Source organism: Scaptodrosophila lebanonensis, unplaced genomic scaffold (assembly GCF_003285725.1).
Source record: "Scaptodrosophila lebanonensis strain 11010-0011.00,11010-0021.00 unplaced genomic scaffold, SlebRS2 tig00000118-arrow-arrow-pilon, whole genome shotgun sequence".
NCBI classification, from domain to species: Eukaryota; Metazoa; Arthropoda; class Insecta; order Diptera; family Drosophilidae; genus Scaptodrosophila; species Scaptodrosophila lebanonensis.
The window spans coordinates 629,653-646,087 of NW_022060578.1; the positions used below are offsets into that span (position 1 = coordinate 629,653).

The following is a 16,435-nucleotide window of genomic DNA, read 5'->3' on the forward strand; positions in this document are numbered from 1 at the left end:
CGAACAAAGTTCAATTTTATTATAATTTTTAATGAGATCATACATATTCAGGGCCTCTTTCAAGTTATAATGTGCTACATCAAGTATGCATTTGAACCGATTCTCCAAGAACCAATAGATTTTTAAATTCTATTCTTTTTGCCACACAAATGTAGAGTATGCACGTACTTTTTCAATAGGAATCGGAAAAACATATAATACGCTGCGATACAGGCTAATTATAAAAATTATCGATTTGAGTACGTTTGGTTATTCTCTTTCCTACGACATACTAAACACTATATAACAATATAAGTATCTTGTGGTGCATACATTCGAACTAAACTAAAATCTTCCGACAAAACTCTTCTGCAGACAAAAACAAATATTCTTAGGATTAAGTGGATGAAAATATAAAGAACCTAAAGAATTACCTATAAATTACATTTTGGTGTAGCTTTGGAATTGTGCACAGCATTCACTAAAGTCAAAAACAGAATCAATGCGGGTGCGGCCGTTTCTGAAATCCAGTCCATGCTGATAATACACATGTGTACCTACTCAGTGTGGTCTCCAATCTTCATTATACTCCAAAACTACATACATACGTAGTATACGACTATATACAGTTTTCACTGCAGAATTTCGGAATTTCGGAATTTGGAGGAAAATCTACTCAGGTAGGTCTGAAAGTATGCATTAAAATTGATAAAAGCCCATTTATTCTGGCGTTGGTCGTATCAAGTGGCAGCTGCTATCAAAAAGCAGGTGATAATAGGTGTAAATATAACAGGAGCACAGCGAACCGAGTGCGCAACAGGTTGACTTCATGCTGGCGGTGACATTTTTATACATACTACATATATACTTCAGAGCTATCAGTTGAATAAATATGAGTTGTGTAGACAAATAAAATGCACACAACCGAACAACATTCGGGCACTACAACTATACCACTCGTATATATACATAGGTGGGTAGGTATAAGCATACATATTTAGAGCAGCAGCAAAGTGAAAATGATAAGCGGCAGTAAATAAAGCGAGCAATCAGACGGGCCGACTGGGTGTTCTTTTATGTGTCATATGGTAGAATATAGAAGTGTGATTAAGAGGTGGAGTAGCTGCTGGTCGTCTACATTCCTCTACATATTCATACTCACCCAATAAAATCTTTGAAAAAACAATAAACCTTAAACAAGCCTCGATCATTATTGAGCAAATACTCAGGATGTACGATGGGTCTCAAAAAGCTGTGGCCGACACTCAGCTGCTCCAATCGATGTTGTTGTTGGAGTTGATCGCTGTCAGAGCTAACACTTCTGCCTGCCGCCATCTTGTTGTTTCAGGCCCTCTAGGACAATACAGCTGCCATATTGCCGATTTAAAACTTAGGCGTTTTCGTTTTTATTTGCTCGCCTTTTTGTAAGTATTTTACGGCATCGCGGCAATAATTTGTAAACTACTCGTATGTGTGTCTCTGTGTCTTATTTTTCACGATTTTTAAGTCAGTTGAACACACCGTGTAAATAATTCAGTTACGCAATAAATAAACAAGCAATCAACAAAGCACAAATTTAGACTGGTGCATCGCATATGTTGCTGAGTGACTAGTAGTGTATCTGTTTGTAGGTGTTACATTTGTGTTTCACATCAAGACTCGACAAACTGAAGCTAAGGGTATGATGTAGGTTCATAAATATAATATGAAAGTGCAAGCAAAGAGGCGAAGAATATATGCCACACGCAAAGCAAGAACCTATCTAGCAAATTAGTCTTTTTAAAATAAATGTGCAACTCTTTAGGAATGCAACTGTGGTCCAAATAGCACTTCGTTAAGACTATGGGATTCCATAATCCCACAACACTATTGAACATTTCAAACACTTTGGCTGAACGCGGAACTGGTCAACTATTAGAGTTTCATTTGGAGGCAACAAAAAGCACAACCTCCTAAAGTCAGGGTGGTCAAATATGAGGGCAATCCGAAATGAAGACGACCTTTTACATGAAGCAACCGTTGGTATTATGATGTTGTCTGTTTTCACCAAAATTGTAAAAATGGAAATTGTTTTTGAAGAGCAATACGCCAAGAAAAATGAAAAATGAGAAGAACGCTGTCTTTTCAGACTTCTCCATTATTTGCAACTGTTAAGTTAAATGGGCAGGTGAATTTAAGTGTGGACCCACGAGCTTATAAGTTAAGATCCTAAAAAACTGTATCCAATGAGAAAAACATTGGCATAATTCGCCATCTGGACGGTCGTCTGGACGATCAAAGAGATAGCTGGGATCACCAAGATGCTTACAGACCGCGTCTACCATATTTTGGAGGGGTTGGAGAGGTAGGAGCATCGCTTGGAGAAGTGTGTTGACTTAGAAGGAGACTATAGTATGTTGAAAAAGAACTTTTGTTTGAAGCTGTTGTATCATTGTCGGGGTAGAAACATTTCGGACCGCCCCCGGTCCAGCTTTGTTATGTGTTTTGAAATTAATATACATAATATTTGTATACCCTGTACATGAAATGAACTAGGTTTGCACAAATGAAAAAGGTGGACAGACCGCACATATATTCTCACAAAACTTTGGGTATAGGGTATATAAAATTCTTTTAATATAATTTTCAATTTTTTACTCCGAGTTGGGTCTAGCATTCCATTCTTGTTTAATTTGCCTATTTTCTCATCCTTCGTCTCGACTATGTACCAAAACGTTTTGCTTTTTGAAAACATAAAAATGCAAAATGAAATGAAAAACTCAATTAAAATATGCAAATACTACAACTTTAAGACTTTTGGAAAATAACGACAAGGATCGTGTGCGCCTGCGTCTGTATGCCATTACAATGCGAAACAACCTTGACCCGTAATGGTATGTCAGGGTGGCGCACTAACGGACGAGCTAAGAGAGCATGTAAGCCGAAACACTCAACATAAAATTCAAGAGCATGTTGTTGGGTTTTAGTTTGTATTAGAATAACATAAAAATTCACATTCATGAATAAAACGGTAACAAAAATAAAACAACATGTTTTATGATCCATTTCCTGAGCTTTCCTGACATCCGATGGATGGAGTAAAAACGCATTGACCTTGGTATACATACATACATGGTGACTGACGATTTACTAGACCATTTCTTAGCATTCTAGCCTTTCCAGTGCTTTTAAGACCATTCCCACTCAAACAATAAAGCCATACACACTCCCATGGAATAAATGTTTAATGTCGATAATATGGCAAAACCGAACAATAATTTGTCAAATGCCAAAAAACAAAAAACTAGCAATAAAGTATCTGGCATCCATTCAACCGTATAGCAAATTATTCTGTTCGTAATTTTGAAATTCAGTGAAGCGAAGGCTGGCCAGTGGTGTGAAAGCAGGAATCAAAGAATAGTTGCACATATACTCGAATGTAAAATACAGAAGAAGTGGCAGACACCACAAAGAATGTTTATTCGTGGTCGGTATAATGTACCGAGTCGAAATAGCCTTCTCCGTCTGTATAAATGCTAAGATTTTTGAAAGTATAAGAGCTGTATTTCATTAAATCTTAGAACATTTCAAGAGTTGGACCCATTGCGTTTTTATTAGCTTTAGGGGTCTGGTAAGCGTGAAAATTCGTTCTTACGTATAAAGATTGCGTATACGCCAAGTTGGACACACAAAAACGACGCCACTGTGGCTAGCAGCTAGCTACGGAGGGCAAAGATGGAAGCGAAAGTGAACATTTATTTGTGTGTGCATTGCGTAATAGATGCGTACAAAGGACAAAATTCCTCCATATTCAACTTGCGCTTAAATAATATAATAACAACAGAAAATAATGTTCGCCTCAAATTGTGCAGCATTGTTGGAACACACTAACTACAATAATAATCTCTCTCATGCCACCACAACAACAAAAACAACATGCACAAAATTCTTCATGAATATACTATAATTAGAAAACGAAACATACAAGTATTATTTAATTGTGAGACATTATATTGTTTAAGCTGTGAGATCCCTGCATGATGCAAAACAATGGCCATCTATTAGTGAAAACACATAACTTCCCATTAAATAGTTTTTCTGGCCCTTATCATCAGTGGCAAGTAAGCCTAAAAATAGGTATGCAATACGTACTTCCTTGTAGCGCAAGCGACTGATTGCTGTTGTATTGATTTTTAATCATTTTCTGCGAAGGTTGTTGGCCATTAAGGACGTAGCATTGAGCAGAGAATGCGACACGACACCCCTAGCTCTAGCGAATAAGTGTTTGGCAACATTCGAAGCGTTTTTATTCATTCGATACATGTACAAGTATGGTATGTTCTGGGTTTCATTATAGCTGGTTCCTTATAAGTCTTAAAAAAGAAACTGTGTCTTTGAAAAGGAAAATTTGATAGAAATAATGTATGCGCATAATGATATGATGTAAGCAATTTTTATAATTAATTAGATTGGGAAATTTGTTCAAGATATTTAGCTTTGCTAACAAACCAATATTGACTAATACTCATTTTTTGTATAATAAAATTGACTCGGTAAACGTATTTGCATTGCTTGTCGGTGGTTACCAATTTTTCAAATTAAAATAAAACGAAAAATAATGGAAACAAACATGTACAATAATTTTTCAAAATATTACCTTTTAATAAAAATATTTCCGTTATTAAAAGCAATCTCTAAGTTGTTTTTGTTTTCCATGAATGATATTTATGTTGGAGACCGTACACACGGCGATGGACAAAGCACGAAAATCTAAATGAAAGTGGGGGCGACGAGATGTCGGGGACGTTGACCGACGCACCAAAAGACAAATAGGCGCGAAAGTCCGTCTGGCGGAATATTTTGGCCGACTAGTAGGTTGTTAATTTTTGTTGGTGTGCGCAACTGTAAGGGCTAGCACGCACGTTTAATTACCACAATAACACATATACACGCTTTATACACAATTGGCACACTCGCGAGGGGGCAGGCGGGGGTTTGTTACGTTTGGTCGGTTAGCTGCCTGCGTGACGTGTGGGTCCGAGTCGTTCGAAGATAATTTTATGATATATACTTGGTGTATATTCAACGTGTATAAAAAAATAAATATGTATGCCTTTTATATAACTGCTAAGCTGATAGCGATTCAGCCTTTATTTTGAATGCTTTGTTGCTACACTTTTTATTATAACCTTACTATGAGCTTTTAATGCTCCTTCGCCTTCGAATTATTTCATCAACGTTAGTAACACTACGTCAGATGGGGACGACAACCACGGCAATGGCAGCGTCTCTCAATTCACTCAACTAACGCTGTTATTTTTTTTCCACAGGAATCTTTTGCGCCTTCAACTTGTACACTGGGGCAAGAATATATTTATGAATAATATAAATTTTTGCTAAATTAATGATTATCAGAAATTTCACATTTATTTGGAAAATGGTACACTTTGCGTTTGCGTTTTCTGCTCTGTGTTTGCTGGTTGGTTAGAAGGAAGCCAAAGTGTAGATTGACAGCCTCGCAGCACTCTGAGGGTAGCTTTTTTCGTGCTGCGCGTTCATCGTCGTCGTCGTCGCCGTCGCCGTCGTCGTTGTCGTGGTGGCAGACATACAGACATGCAGATGAGTGTAAGCACATTCGGGAAGAGAGTGTAGAGAGCGAGAGAGAAAGAGCGCAAATAGACCTAACTGCATAGAGTTCATTTGCTTGCCTCCCCCTTAGTGTGTAGGAAGTGGGAACACTTGGGGGCGCACAAAGGCTGCGTACCGTTCAGAGAGCGAGAGAGCCATAAAGAGTCATCAAGAATGAGTGGCCGTGGTAGGGTGATGAATGAATAGGCGCAATGTGTTTTCGTTAACTACGCCGTGTGAAGGAACAGCTAGATATGAATATGGCTGAGAGCTCTGCAAAAACTCAAATGCTCGTAATGTTGCAAGTGGCATTAAGTTATCGGTGGTGGGTGGCGGAGCGGTAGTTCGTACATGTGTAGAAATTGGTTGGTTCATTGGTTGTTTGATTAAACTGGATGCGTAGCTGAGTGCTTTCACCAACAATATACATTCTCGTACACTCATGCAGGAAGTAGTGAGCGTTATATTTCAAAATGTTTCTAATATGTGAGCAGCAACATACATATACAAGTATGTGTGCACATGTGCGTGCGAGGCCCTTTATCTAATTGGCTTTGCTGGTGCTCTTCATATATCAGTATACATACATAAATTTAACGATGAGCTCGCTGCACGACGACTACTTGCAACACTGGAGGTGGTGCTCTCAGCAAGCGGCTGCGCATTAAGTCGCAAACTTGGCGGCACAAATATGTCGAATGCTGAAACTTAATGTTGCAAAGTGACGGCACTAAGACACAATAACAATTTGACTGAACGACAGCAGCAGCAATATGGGGGTTTCCTTATCAAATATTAGTACTTGGAAGGACACCATAGCAATGACCAAGGTCCTCACGAGCAGGACCTCAAGTAGCCGAGTAGAAGTCATACAGAAATGAACGCTGCTCAGGATTTCTCTCTTCAGACAACGCTCTAGTTCTGTGCGAGGAGAGTGTCCTAATTTTACATAGGTCGCCAGTTTACCTCGCTTATTGTTGTTGCAGCTGGAGGACAAATAATCGCAATGCTAAATAATAAACATTTAATGCGTAGGCTTCTAAAGCAGCTAAGTTGCCATGTAGCTAAATGGTGTTTCTTTGAGAGAATCCACATTCATTTCGATATATAATATTTACATATGTTTCTGGTCACTGTGCCGTTGTCGCAGTGTGTTGTTGCCAGATTTTGAGAATATGCAGGCAAAACCAGCAATAATGAAAGGAATAAATTTAGCGGTAAGTCTTCAACCACCACTTCTTGTTTTCTCTTGTTTCCTCTTTTGGAAATAAAATTTAATAAACAATATATATATTGTTACATATACAAGTATGTAAATAAAAGCCGTCTTTTATTTATGCGTTCCTCAGCATGTTCTTAAAAAATACAAACTGAAACGGAAAACTTTATTATGGCCTAAAGTGCCATTTAAATGTAATTATTATTACTCTATGTTCAGACATATCCAGATAGAATTCTGACTACTCCACTAGATATTCATATTTACCTTACCAATACAGTTGATTAATGTCGCTTGTTAAGTGGCAGAGAAAATTGTAAATAAAAACACAGGTTGCAGAAATGAGACGCCCATGTGTAGAAGACAGCAGTGATTAACAGGTGTGTAATGTAATATGAATTTGTGCCCTACTGAGCAGTTTGTGCTTTATATTCCTATATAGTTGTTGATAAGCTTGGCCACCAATCGGATAAGATAAGTCTACATTGCACGTTTGGTATCCCCAGCTTTTTCGGTTTCAAAGTTCTTGATGTGCATACAGACAGCGGACATGTCTATATCTATTTCTAATATATATATATTTCTACCCTTAAACAAAACTACGTAAGGAAGCAGATCCCTTTAGGTGTTAACACATCATCCAATCTATATATGCATTGCTTTACGAATTCCAACTAAAGGTAGGGCAACACGAGCTTGAACTTTCCCTGAAAAAGGTCATCATTCTCCGTTTGTTTAGGTTATCATTAACTGCTTGATCAGTCAGCAATCGCAAAAAGCGCAACTCGTAATCACAAATAAAACAAATAAAAGTAAATATTTTTTCACTCAAAACATTGCAGGTTGGCGAGGCAAAAACAGCGAAACAAAGAAAAATAAAAGACAAAGGTAAGCTATTTTGTAAAGCGGGAGAGGGAACTGATTAGAGCGTTTAAAGCAGCGCAGTACTTTGAGTGGCTGGGGGAGCGAAATACAGCTCGGCACTTGACTGTGTCGATGAAACACGCAAACAAACCGGTCTGGCACATCACGACCCGAAGCCTCTACAGAGCGAAAAGCCTATCGGTGAAGACTGCCTGCGTTATTGGCTCGCAGTGTGACAGTGGACGTCGGTGAAGAGCGTTATGGCAGCAAGCAAAACGTAGTCTTCACATTCTCAGCTACTGGAGAAACAAAGTACATACACGTACTATACACACAAATACCCAACAAAGACCGAAACACAAACAGATCGGGGAAAATTGTCGCTTAGTGCAAGCCACTCTGTTATTTATAGCCAGCGTCCAGCAAACATACTCGAACGCATACCACTTATAGAAGCAACAGCAAACCAGCAACGCAACAGGTGTGGCTAAGAGGGACAAACCCTTGGCAGAAACGGCATCAAAATGTTTGAAGTGCCGTGTCTAATGTTTATCTGCCCTTGGCTCATACTCGTCTTGCTGATGTTCATCGCCATGTCTGTGCTGTAGTAGTTGTGGCCCACAAAACATGGCCTCTAAAGGAAACCTGCCAAACCAAATGCCAGCATTTGGCGGTGTGCCGATGTTTTTTCGTCATCACTGCAAAATCAAGCGCTGTACGCGCTGTTGTTGATTCACAAGCAATTTGTATTTGATTTGAATGCTTATTTCGTAAACAGTTGTATCTTTTATCCTATATGTAATGTTAAGCTGTTGTTCAGTTTTAAATAAAATAATTTAAGAATTAAAAATACGTAAGTGGTTGTTTGAAAGAAGGCTTATAATCTGTTTTTCACATGAAATCAATCGGTGTTTTATTATTCAAAATTCAACCTTGCAGCCCAAGGGCGTACTAGTTCAGAGGCGTGGCAAATCCCACAGAGTTTATATGTAATGTTAAGCTGTTGTTAAGTTTTAAATAAAAATTGCTTAGCATTAAACAAACTTCAGTTGTTGTTTGAAAGAAGGGTTATATTTTTTTGTTTTTTCGGATCATATGAATCGGTGTTTTATTATTCAAAATTCAATTATTTGCAAGCCAAAGTTTGAATCAAATCTGTCGTGCACACAGAGACAAAGACAGGTAAATAAATGTCTCTTTGGTTGTGGACAACTACTAAGATTTAGTTCAGCAATGATAGATAGTCCTCTAGTTCAATATAATTAAAATGTGGAAAATTGGTTTAAAAGGAGATAAACTCCACAGCTCCCGAATTTCTTGAATTTTTCAACTCAAATTTGGCAATTACTGTTGCTTCTGATAGGTTAAGTTAATGGAAGGTAGCCATAAGCTTAAAGTCTGCCCATGCTCTGCCCGCAGGTGTTGTTGTTGCTGCTGCTTTGGCTCAACTCTGTACTGCACACATACACGAACCAATAGTCGAATTTGATTGAAACATTTTGAAGAATAATGGAAAATCACTAATAGCGGGATAGTGGGGGACGGAGAGAAATTCTGAATCACATGTGTCCTACGTTTGGTGTCTCTAGCTCTCTGAGATATCGGTGATTATACGAACGGCATTACGGAAAATTCCCTATATGAAGAGAGTGGGCGTATATCAAAAAAGTAAAAGAAACTCGTCTGCGTACACACATAAATCGTCTGTGTACAACATTTTGTGTCTCTGTCCCTTATAATCTCTGAAATCGGGGTGTTCAAACGGACGGACAGACAGACAGGGCTCGATCGACTCGACTTGTCATGCTGATCAAGATAATATATACATTGCCACGCTTCCTTCTGCCTGTTAGATTTAACATTGTCTTGCACATTTCATGTACAGAGTATAAAGTTTCCATTACATTGTTACATTGCTGACGGAGTGCTGGCAAATACAATTTCCTGGCACCATATTCAGGCACTGGCACCGGGTAGTTGAGTGCATTTTATAGACATCCATGTCGAAACCAACGCCTAGACATGCGCCTGCACTGCTCGTGTGCATGCCTCCAATGCACCGATTTAAAGTCGTGGCGTGCTGGGTGGTTTTATAAAAGGCAACGAGGTAATCAACCTTTACTGCACTAACGACGTCTGAGTAGGTCAGCAGGACTATAACTGCCATACATTCCACGTTGCTGGTTTGTTACTTCGCACAAATGAACTCAGAAATCACTATTCTGCACACACACGTACATTCGAGTAGTCATGCACCTCACACGCATACAAGTATGTGGCTTGAATATGCAAATATTATGAACTGAAGTCGACAGTTCATTCAACTGGCATTAAACGTACAGTTACGTTCTGTTGACCGTTTCCTTTTTGGTATTTGCGCACCGTTCACAAAAGCTATTAATGCCTTAAACTCTACGGGGGTTATATCCCAGATAGTAGGACATGCTCATGTGCATACCTTTGACCACCACATTTGAAGCTTGCAACGATTACAACGTAGTGCCAGGCCCCATCTCCACCACCGCTCCACCGCAGGCAACTAATACAACATTAGCTATACGATACAGTGCCTTCTATTCTTGTTACAATTAGATCTACCAAAATGTGGGAGATTATGTATAACGTATATGTATATTGGATGGATTTGTAGATTGCTTGAGAAAACGGAAGTTAAACTAATCTCAGCTATCATGTAAACGAAAAGCTTTGCTTAAAGATGAACATTTACTTTAACCTGTAAAAGTATATAACATACATCTGTACGACTATATAGTTATGCATGTATTAAAATTTGTAGAGGTTGATTGAATATAAACTTCTAAGAAATGAGTACACGTGTCAGTAATGGATCACCCACAGCACCACCTTAACAGCAACCTTTTCTACGAGAAGGTCGGACTATTATACACGTGTTTACACATACGAGTCTACTCAGGTATACGTATAGTCGTCTATAAAATTATAATTCGAACAAATAAAAATATGTGTTAGTATGCTAAACTTGCGTTTATTTCGATTCATCTATTGTCTATGTATTATTAGTTTACAGTAAGCTAGTTATCGATCCACCGCCCTAGCCACCCCACGTCTGTGCCCATCGACATGCAAAACTATTTACAGCGTACAACGACTTGACTTGCCAGACTCGTTGGCGTCGTCGTCTTACATACTCGTATACATAAATAGCATATACTTGTATAGGTATAGTAGTGCTAACGCCTTCTCTTTTGTTGTTGTTTTCCCCATTTTCGTTGTAATCCCATTGATTTCTGCTGGAAGAAGGGTTGCAAGCCTTAACTGTTGCTTTATTCCAAAGATTCTATTTGACCTAAGACGTAGGAAGCCAGCACCGTAGGAAGTCAGCACCGAAGCTACATACCCTTCACTGGACCTTACAACAATACCCTTTGTGCTTGCGTGGTCACAAGCCGGGAACTACTTGTATATACTATAACCTACTGTGCAACACCATTAGGTATGAAAACAACATTCCCAATATGCAATTGCTCCAATATTGTGATCACAGAATAAGGTGATCGTACAAAAACAATTACTTAACTCATATCGTTTCTACCACAGCTTTATAATATAGTTAACTCAGATAGTTGGTCATTAAGAGGTCGCGGCTATAAGTTTCAACGCTCAACCATTCCTTATTGGCGTCAAATTTAAACAACACAAACAATCCTCTTGTTCAATAAAGCGTTTAACAAGTTTCTCTCTTCAAATATCATCAGGTTTATGCCACTTATATACTTGTATATGATATAGGGATGTGGCATGGTCGGTTTTGACACATCATCCGTGTCCAGTGCTATCATTTTATTTTTTTTCCCACATGATCTGGCTTTTTTTAATGTCAGTGCGGGAAAAATTCGAAAATAGCGGGTTGCGCGAATTCTAACTTGAAAAAAATTTTTTTTAGCCTTTTTCTAGCTTTACTTTATATTTCTCTATACATATTTTTCCTTATCTTTGTCAACACTTAAAATCATGAATATAAGCAGTGACAAACGACTTTCGATAATAAAATCTATCAAAATCACCTCCAGGCTCGAGCATAAGTCGTTTTTTTCTTCTTCGCTGCGTTAAGATATGTCTAAAGGGTATAAACAAAGTGTTCGCGAAGTGGAGCGGGTCTTCAGCCGGTGAACATTAAATCCAAATTAAGAAATGGAATGAGCTTAAATACGCTTAACTCCATTTTGAGCTTAAGGTAGGTTTTTTGTAAGCAAAATAAACCATATTCATAATTATATTAATTAATTTTCAATTTAAAATACGGACTTAATCGTAAACACAAAATTATCCTGACGAATAGGCTGTGAGTTTAGATGATTTTTAGCTTGATTTTAATGTGAATTTTCTATTATTATTTTTAAAAGAATCTCATATTATTATTATAAATTATGAATTAAGAATATAGAATTAATATGAAAACATAAAAACAGATACTTCCATAAATTTAAAGCTGGCTTGTTTTTTTTTTTTGCTTATTTTGCATTGGATTTAGCTATTTTCAGCTTTATTTTTTTGTGGCAATTTAGCCGTTTTTGCTCAAAAACTTATGACAGCACTGTCCGTGTCCGTCAAAAATCTATTACGTTACCGATAAAGGGTAGCCTTCTTTTCTTCCTTCTGGGCTAAACAACATTCTGACGCTCTTCGGAAGATACGAATTTGAAATTCCAATACTTCCTTCCCTTTAGTTTTTTATAATTTTTTGGTTCCTAATATCAAAGTTTTTCTGGAGCCTCGGTTTCAATGGTAGATTAGAAAAAAATTGCAAATATTGCCATCAGCTGGTAAAACATTTATTCAACAACAACTAATAGTTCGTATTTAGTTTTCTTCTAGACTTAAGCGTACTAATATTAGTGTAATTGAGTCTTACCCGATTACAATTAAGAAGCCAGAATAACTAAACACATACCTGAAAGAAAAGAATAAATGATTAGTTTGAGTTTCAATTTTATTAATAATTTTTATGTACATGGGTACACATTTTAAAATTCAATGATATTTGCATTTACTCTACAAGTTAGAATAGTTTGAGACAGATAGCGTAACACCGACCACCACCCTACTAAATACACACGAATATATTATTCGTATACATGTAACACACCAAAGGAGAAGTTTAAACAAAACTGTCCTAGTTGATAGGCATAAAAGTATTACCTTGAGAGCTAACAAGCCAAATAGACCGCTGCAATCTGGTAAAAACTGGTACCAGCGAGAGCTACGAACCTACATACACACGCAGAATGTATATGTGTATGCGATGACCCAACAGCGAGAGATAAAGCCATGAAAAAGCACCCCTCAAGCACCCTGTAAAGCAATGGTTGCACAGTTTATTGTGTTTACAATTAGAGTGTATGCGTTGAGGCATTCCTACGCAGGAGCCTGATCAGAAAAACATATACACATGTACGAGTACATACTCGTCTGTGTATGAGTGCCTCTTCCAAAGGTAGTTAGGAACACTCTTGTGAAAAAATGTTAACGACACGACTCTCCAGACTCTCGAGAACTGAGTGAAGTTACACCTAAAAATTGTGGCCACTATCGGTCCCCAGACTCTCATTAGTTTCGGATGTACTCTGCGTTCCTTTTTGGTTTCTGTTCGTTTGCCCAATTATTGTTTTATGTTATAATTTTGGTCGTTTTGGTGTTGTTTCGCATTTTGTTGTTCGCCATTTGCGTTCATTGAGTATTATTTTTGGCTTGTTGCTTGTGCCTTTGTGTTTTGGTCTGTTGGCTGCAAGCGATTTTGCCAAAAATAGACGCTGACATCATCACACACCGAAGCGCTCATACCATACATACATACAAGTATGTACATATGTATATACATACATATATGTATACCTACATACGGGTATGTATGTAGTCCAGGTCGGTCGACGAGCCCGCAAACATGATTCTTCACATACATTCTTCACGTCGGGCAACAAAGGTTCCTGTAGACATTAAACTCAAATCCAATCAAAGAATACCTCCGGCTGCGATCCTGCACTCTTGCCTGCATTCATTACAGAATGCAAAGCCCCTTTTGTGCTCTGACCTTGAACTTGAATCCACTCGCCCGGTCGCTGAGTGTACTGAGTCCTAACTGCGCAGTTGCAGAATCACGAGCCCGTTTCGATACGCCTCTCACAAGGGTTGTTAACACTGTGCTCCTTGGAGCAGCACACGTACTGGGTCAGAAATAATGGTTCAACGATTTCAAGTGAGAATTAAATTGAACTCAATTGACTTTTTGTTATGGAGTGTAGTAAATATGTTTCGCTTTACTTAACACTGCTTTAACTAAAGCTTGTGTGTAGTATATGTCTGAGAAACTGACTCATTTATTAGGTGTTTCGAAAGGTAACCGGAAAGGACACCTTCTAGGAGGACCATCCCAGGGAGCAAAACAAAGCAAACTGATTGTACTTGACCAAGAACTCATATGGGACCAGAAGGCACTTTCTTACGTGATATCACAGGCAATTGCACAATACAGTGAAGACTCCCTTAAAGGACAACTCTTTTATCCGGACACTCTTTCTAAAACATTCGTTCGGGGTATAAAGTATTTAAGTATAAGTGCATTATGGAAGTTAGAACTAGGTCAGTTCACCAAGTGGAATTGATTTGAATACCATCCTATTATTTTCAGAGAACAGACACACACGTATACTCGTATATTGAGGCGCAGTTCCAAATACTGGTGGGTATGGTGGGTTTATGATAATTAAGAAAAACTGCTCCTCTTTAAAAAACATTCACTTGCCTTCGCCGATTGTTTCAAAACAAACTCCCCAACCGGTTGTGTTTTTGTGGTAAACACATTTATAAATAAATTGTCTTTTATCAAGCGAATGTTTCGCATCGTCATCCTCAAACGAGACAAACATACGCATATACATACATACATACGCGTCGTAAATACATACATACATACATCCATACTTGTATGTACATGTCTTCCATCAATCGCTGTAGTAGAGCAAAAGTTATAAATCGAACAAAACAAAATATAAACAAAGACCGAAAAGAAATTTGAGCACGAAGGCAGGGAGGCACATACATGTATGTATGTGTATATATATATTTATGTATGTATGTTACAGCTCAACTTTAGAAATGACATCATTTGCGAGCAGGCAAGCCGGTCAAGAAACGCTAACGACGCAACGCACTTTATCAAAATATTTTTCGCGTTTCATTTTCGCGGAGGAAGTTGCAGATGGACGCGAAGGAGGGTGTACGCAAGGCTTGGCCGACCCATGGCTTGATTTTAGGTAAAGGGTGCCTCAAGACCTGCCTCCAGATTGCTCTTAATCGGAGCTGATAAACAGCTGATGACAGATGCGTCATTAAGCTGCAACCAAAAATACGAACTTAGCGAACATCGACCAGAGCCAATTCGTATTAACTAACTGAAGAATGCTCAGGTTTCAACGAGAGAGAAAACATCTTCAACTTGAAGCGACTATTCTGTATTGTTTGTAATTTCTCGATACAAGTTTAATGGACCATTTGAAGCTAACATTAAAGCCATATGTATATTTGTTATTTCCTTGCCAATTTCTGTTTCGACATAGATTTCGCCTTTTATAACCACGTGAGTACACATTGGAGATACCTTTTATATTTTTCTACCTAGAATTAAAGTAAAATACAGATGCGAGGTGCAGCACAAGCTTGAGCCTTTAGCCTGCTTTTGTTTCTCCTGATTCTGCAACCGTAAGCTGAATATTAGTTCTTCATTTACCACGGAGCCGCGAGCTAAATATTAGTCTCTGGATCTGGTTAGTGTAATGGCTGCCTAACTAGAAGATTTTTTCGGGGGCAAGTATATTAAAAACCATATATTATTTTATTTGTTATTCGTAGTTGCCATAGAAGTTATCGGGGGAAGAATAACTCGTTAGTAGCTTAACAGGGATATCGGAGACAATTTAAGTATTTATGACTTGTTTATAGAATGTTTCCACTATCAAAATCGTTCTACTATATCACACAACAGTATAGAACGAAGTGTTTGCTCTTGTTTTCAACATAGTCTCTCATAGTTGACTTAGAACACACTTCTCCCACCTCTTTAGCCCATTCAAACAGTATTCGCCGTCCTGTTATTTAAAATGGTTGTATACGAAACTTCACTTCATTTTATGAAATATTCTGTTTCCCAAGCATAACTTAGAGCTGAGGGATTAAGAAGAAGCAACTATGGGGCTATGGGAGAGTGCTGAAGCAGTTAAAAGTGTAACATGGAGCGATGCGCAATTGTCAGAGAGACTTGAAAAGTTCATTTGAATACGTTTTCGATCAAAACGCAGGACCCAACGTGCCAAGAGGCTTCTCATGTCCAATTAGTTTTTCCAAATCTTGCTGATCTTCGATATCTCTCTCTCACTTTAAATTGGCCGTCGTCCAGAACCATTTGATGAATTTTGACGGGGTTTTTGCCAGTTGTACAATTTTTTTGGGAGTCCCAGACGTCACTCACCTTACAAGCTAGAACGTCAATATTTAAGGTCAGCTGCCCAGGATTTAACAGTTGCAAGCGATGGGGAAGAGTCCCCATAGACAGCGTCCTTACTTAATCGATTATCGAACGACAACTATAATATCGATATGGCAGAATTACCAGAATTTGGTTAATGTTGGAGGTCGCCTCTATCGCCCGTCTATAAACATTTCGGACATTCCAAATGAGAAGGACGGCGGCCCGCTGGTACTGTTAATTTATGGATTTGAGGTAAAATTGTC

At 38.3% G+C, this 16,435-nt stretch overlaps 1 protein-coding gene across 2 annotated transcripts in view; it reads right to left on the minus strand.

The window, feature by feature from the left end:
* Positions 1 to 16,435, minus strand: part of LOC115628559 (protein bunched, class 2/F/G isoform) — a 72,419-nt gene that overhangs the window by 35,046 nt on the left and 20,938 nt on the right. The gene's annotated exons all lie outside the window — the stretch shown is intronic.